Genomic DNA, 6,000 nt, shown 5'->3' on the forward strand with positions numbered 1-6,000 from the left:
CCTCCAGCATATATATCCAAACACCTACTTGACATCTTCATGGGATATGTAATAGATACCTCAAATTTAATATATCTAAAATGGGAAAGCGTGAGTCATTCTCTCCCAAATTCTCTGCCAATCCTCCCCCTCTCGGTTGTGTCACCAACTCTCCAGCTAAAAGACTACGAGGCATTCTTGATTCCTCTCTTTCCCTCATTCTCCACATTCAATCTGTCATTCATCCTATTGACTCTATTTCAAAAATATATTTTGAATAATGCCCTTCCTGCATCTCCATTGGCACCATCCTTCTCCAAGCCACTACCATCTCTCACACAAATGATGATAATATTCTTCTCTCTGGCATCTCTGCTTTTCCTTTTACCCCTACAGTTCATGCTCCACCCAGAAGCCAAAGAGATCAACCTAATCGGATGAGATCTGATTCTGTCCCCCTCCAGTGGCTCCCCATTGCACGTAGACTAAAATCTGCAGGACCTGGCCAGGCTCTCTGACCTCCTCTCCGACCGCACTCACCTCTTTCACCAGGCCCCAGGCCCTCTGGCCTTCCTTCTCTTCCTCAAGCACACCGAACTTGTTCCCCCTCAGGACTCCCACGCTTGTCGTTTGCTTGGCCAGGGGTTTTCTTCTCCCCTAGTTGTCATCATGTCGCCTCCTCAGACAGGTCCTCCCCAACCTCCTTACCAAAATCACTCCCTACTCAGACACTTTAGAAAGTGTCCCATCACTGGTTTTAGTTCATTTGTAGAACTCATCATTAGGCAGACATAATTATTTATTTTTTATACTGGAATAGAATCTCCATAAATGCTGCACCTTCAGCACCTAGAACAGTGCCAAGCCCAGACGCCTTCAATGAATATTTGTTGAAAGAATGGATGGAGTATTTCTTAATATTTGTGTTAAAGGTGAAAAATAATACAAGTTGCTGTTTAAAAGAAATGTTACCTACCGTAGAAAGAATGTTATTAATGTGAGGTTGGAATGCTCAATGAGCTTACAAATGCCTGTAGATAAACTTCTGTTAATTAACTGGAACATTCTCCATTTATAATGAAAAATAGCATAAAACAAAATTTTTTAAATGATGCATATAATAATTATAATGGTCCTTTACCTAAACACAGCACTACAAAATCTACAACACACTTTCACATTGTTGTTTACATAGTTTTCTCTGTATTTTCAAGGCTAAGATGTTAGTTTGGACACAGTGTCTTGGTTTACGTTCTCCAGCAGACAGGCAATGGGACAGAGGTTGTTTTCAGGAGTTCATTGGGGCGTGCCTGCAGGATCGGGGGCCTGGAGGGGTGAGGAAGTAGGTCTGAGCAGGAGGAGGAGTTGGACCACAATGCACTTGCAGCAGAGGCCTTGGCCCTGCTCAAGGGGATTTCTTGAGCTGTTGTCCCACCTTGAAGCAAGGGGCCTGGGTGTTTCTGCCTCTGCAGGGAATGGTGTTCATAGGCAGTTCACCTCTGGGGAGAGGGTGTGGCTTGGAGGGAGGAGGCTTTCTTCAGCTGAAGGCAATTCCCAGACACCAACTCACCTGAGAGCCGTCAGCCCCGACACTCTAGAAGCTGAGGGATTGGTCAGCCCAGGGCTGAAGAGAGGATCCGGGCAGCACCACCCAGCAGCAACTACAGGAGGCTGCCCCAGCTTCACTTGGGAGTTTGTTAGAAAGGCAAATTCTTAGACCTCGTCCCAAGCTTACTCCGGATTTTAACGAGCCCCCTCAAATGATGCTGATGCACACTCAAGTTTGAAAACCACTAGGCTAGAGGTTCTGAAGAAGGCTTTGGTCACTTCAGAAGACGTTAAGACCCATCCTGCTTCTCAATCTGTATGACACTGCATGCAAACTGATGATTTTTCTTTCAGGGACCCAAATGTGAAACTAGCTCTGCTCTTGAGTGCCTCAGCCATACTCAGAGTCAATTGGTAATGGAAATTAAAATGTAGAAAAAAGGAATTGAATTGCTTTTCCTGGGTTCAACAGTTTTCAAAGACAGAAAGAGGAGTAAGGGAATCAAAAGAAGACACACAAGTGTATATATGTGTAGGAAATGGATTTCCTGAGGTGTAGATAAGCAAAGAATGAATCAGCTGGGGAAGAAATAGTGGGCATTCCCTTCCACCTCTAGATGGCACTGTTAACACAAGACAGCTCTGTTGTCCAGTGTCTTAGTGGAGTGGGAAAGCGTCCTTTGCATGTAAAGTGTATTTGCTAATTAGTTATGACTGAGGAAGTGTGTAAATTAAATTTTGAAAAAGTTGGAATGTGTAAGTGGTTTCAGTACACTATTTTTTCATTAAAGCATCCAAGCTGTACTCTATTTTTTTTTTTTCAGGAAGATTAGCCCTGAGCTAACATCTATTGCCAATCCTCCTCTTTTTTCTTTTGCTGAGGAATATTAGCCCAAGGCTAACATCCGTGCCCATCTTCTTCTACTTTATATGGGATGCCACCCAGCATGGCTTGATAAGCTGTACATAGGTCCGCACCTGGGATCTGAACCTGTGAACCTCAGGCCACTGAAGTGGAGCATGTGAACTTAACCACTACGCCACCAGGCTGGCCCCCAAGCTGCACTCTATTAGTCTAACCCTTTCGCCTTTATTTCTCTCCACATTCTAATAAAAATTAATTTAATCTTCATAATTACCATTTTACATCATTAAAATAATATTTTAAAATGATAATAGTAATTCCTTACATTTGTGCGCCACTCGAAAGTTTTAACATTCATATTGTTAAGTGAAGAAAGCGAAGAGCAAAAATTGTATCTAGTATGCTACTATTTTATAAAAACAAAGAGGTGAAAAAGAATATAGCATCTATATCTATATACATAAAACATCTTTAGAAGCGTAACTAATAACAGTGATTACCCTTTGCAGAGGGAAGGGAATTGGAGGATGGGAAAAATGGTTTTCATTATGTATCCTTTTATACTTTTGGAAGTTCAAACTATGTGAATGTATTACTATTCAAAGAAAAAAAAATTCAGAATGTTTTCTTGTATCCTCAGGAACCATGAAAAATAAGTATTGCCATTCTCATTTTACAAGGGGTCACGCACTCGGTGTGTAGGAGAGATGAGACTTTAACCGTAGGCTTCTCATTTCTGCGACAATACTCTTTCTACAAACAATTTCGCTTCTAATTTTACCTACCTCTGTAATTTCTGGGTGCAATATCATATCTTGAAGCCACTCATACTTCTCGGAAGTAAACCCAGGCTTACTAAATCGACTATTGCATCTTTTATACTATTTTTATGGAACTGAAAGTCAGTTTCCTCACAGAATTTCACAGTAATATATGATTCACAAACAAAGAACAATTTCCTTGAAATTATCTTTTGTTATCTGTGGAAGATTGCACTAAACCGTGAAATTTACTGGATTATGAAATATAGAGCTGCTTTTTGGTTTGAAGAGTTCTCATAATCCACCCAAAAGAAATATAGTCTAAAAGTCTAGTTTTCTCCTCGAGGATGAGTGTAAAAGACATCTCTGCCGAGACTTGCATTAGGGTTTGGCCCCATCAGCAGGGGACCTTATAGAAGATTCTATCTTATCTTCTATTTCCAGACTAGGTCTCTTCAGAATTTAGTTATCTATATGCATACATAGAAAATGTGGCAGGGAGGAGGGAGGAGGTAGAATGAAGGGAGGCAAGGAGGGAGCTTGGCTGTCAAATAAGGTAACTCTTTCATCAGTTGAATTCAACTTGAAATTCGCCCCACCTTGAGAAAGTCGTGGAAACTCAGTTTACACATCTGTAAAATGGGAATAATTCCTTCTGAGGGTCACTGGAACAATTAAAATAGTAAGATAACTGGCACAGTGTCTGGAGAAAAGTATCGTTAAAGTAGATGTTGTTTCAGGTGTAGAGTGACCGAGTTGAAGTTAGATGCATCTCCATTCCCTCGTCTTTGAGGTGGGGTCAATAATGCTTACTTTGCAGGACCATCATTAGAACTAAAAAAAATAGGATTCTTAGTAATGGTTACTGAGGAAAGTTTCCCTTTCCTTTGCCCTATCAGCAGCTGTCTCCTCATCAGGCTGCCATTTCCAGTCCCTATTTCCTCCAGAGACTCTTAGGATAGAGTAGCCTGATCATTTAGCTCCCCTGCTCAAAGACCAAAGATGGCCGTCTAAACCCAGGCAGTGGGAGTTCAGCTCCCCTGATCAAAGACCAAAGATGGCTGTCTAGACCGAGGCAGTGGCAGCCCCTGCCCATGTAGAGCTGTGCAGAAGTCCCACACCGGTCCAGGCCTGGGACACAGGAGAAGCACCAAGACCAGAGTCATGGAGGTGGAGTCATCTGGGAGGAGAGGATGGTGGCAGCTGTGGAGGGGGTAAGACTTGCTAGCACATAACCTGAAGCCTATAGACAGAGCCCTGTGGAACTTCCATGTGTGAGGACTGGGAAGGAAGTCAGGAGAAGGACCAGGGCAGGCTGGAGGTTCAGGACTCTGGGGAGGAGCAGATTCTAAGGGTCATAATAAGAGATAATGATGATCGAACACTCGTTACACGGGAAACACCTAGCATGCGTTACCTCATGTAAGGCAGGTGCTCCTCGGAGCCCCATTTCATAGATGACGAAACTGAGGCTTAGAGAGGGAGTGTGAGTGGCCTGAGGTGGCACAGCTGGTGAGTGGCTGAGCTGGGGTTTGAAGTCAGGCAGTCTGCCTCTGGCCACCCCACACTCCATCCTGAAGGGGGCTGGCAATGGCACCAGAACTGTGGCAGCATTGAGGGGATGCAATTGAATTGGGCACTGAGGACCCCACGGCAGCCATGACTGAGTGTAATTTAAAGAGAGTGGGCTGGAGTGAATGGAAGCCTCACTGCGATGGCCAGGAGAGGAGGAAGTAGGAGAAGGAGATGAAGGTTAATATTGTAAATATTGTGTTAATATTGTAAATGAAAAGAAGAGGGTTCGCAGTGGAGTGGGGTGTTGTCAAGGGAGGCTGTCTTGAGGGAGCAAAAGATTTTGGCCTGATCACAGGGCAAGGGGCAGAAGCCCAAGTAGAGAGAAAGGTTGGGGGTTGGAGGACAGGGACCTAGGCCCAGGTGGAGGCTTAATGTGGTGGGAAGAAAGAGAAGAGAGGCGCGCGGTGTATGCACCGCCCACTGGGTCCCGGGCACCGCTCTTGGCACCCTTCCGTTCCTTATCTCCTTTACTTATCATCCGAGACACGAGTGATCTCATTTTATAGATGAGGAAATTCGAGATCAGAGAAGCGTGAGAGACCTGCCCAAATTCACACAGCCAGGAAGTGAGCAGGCTGGAACCAGACCACATCTGTCGACTCCAAAGCCTGTGTGTGTGCTTCCTTCCCGTGGGCTGTGCTGCCCTCTTCCTACTGGGACAAGGGGGAAGGCGGAAGAGAGGGAGGGACACAAGGACACTGGAGCTGGGTGGGACAGGGGAGCCAGGGAGTTTATCGTTTGCTGAGAAGACAGAAAGGGGATGAAGAGGGAAGTTCTGACAGAGCTGGTGTAGGGGACTCAGCGAGCAGCGAGGTGGGGCAGGCCTGGCCAGAGGTGCTCAAGGCCCCTGGGCAGGTGGGCTTGCTGGGCCCCCGTCAGCCCAGGATCTGCCTGAACGAAAGGGCTCAGAGCCCCAGCCAGGAACTGGGGGCCGCAGACCCCGGGGTGGGGGGAGAGGCCAGGACACTGCCTCCCTGAGGGGTTAAGGAGCCTTGTTTCTCTCTCCTCCCACTTTGGCCGGGATGATTACATGTGCGTGTGTGTTTGTAAGTATGAATGTGACTGCATGAGTGTATGTAAGGTGGTGTGAGTTTACGTGTGTGGGAGTGAGAGAATGTATATGTGTGTGTGAGTGTATTTGCGTGTATGTGTATGACTGTGAGTACATGTAAGTACGTGTGTGAATATGTGGGTGAGTGGACATGTGAGTTTGTGTGGGGGTGTGTGTGGCAGTGTGAGTATACATATGTGAGGTGTGTATGGGTATGTGTA

The sequence above is a fragment of the Ceratotherium simum genome, chromosome 3 (assembly GCF_057802395.1).
Source record: "Ceratotherium simum simum isolate JZ-2026a chromosome 3, ASM5780239v1, whole genome shotgun sequence".
Taxonomy (NCBI): domain Eukaryota; kingdom Metazoa; phylum Chordata; class Mammalia; order Perissodactyla; family Rhinocerotidae; genus Ceratotherium; species Ceratotherium simum.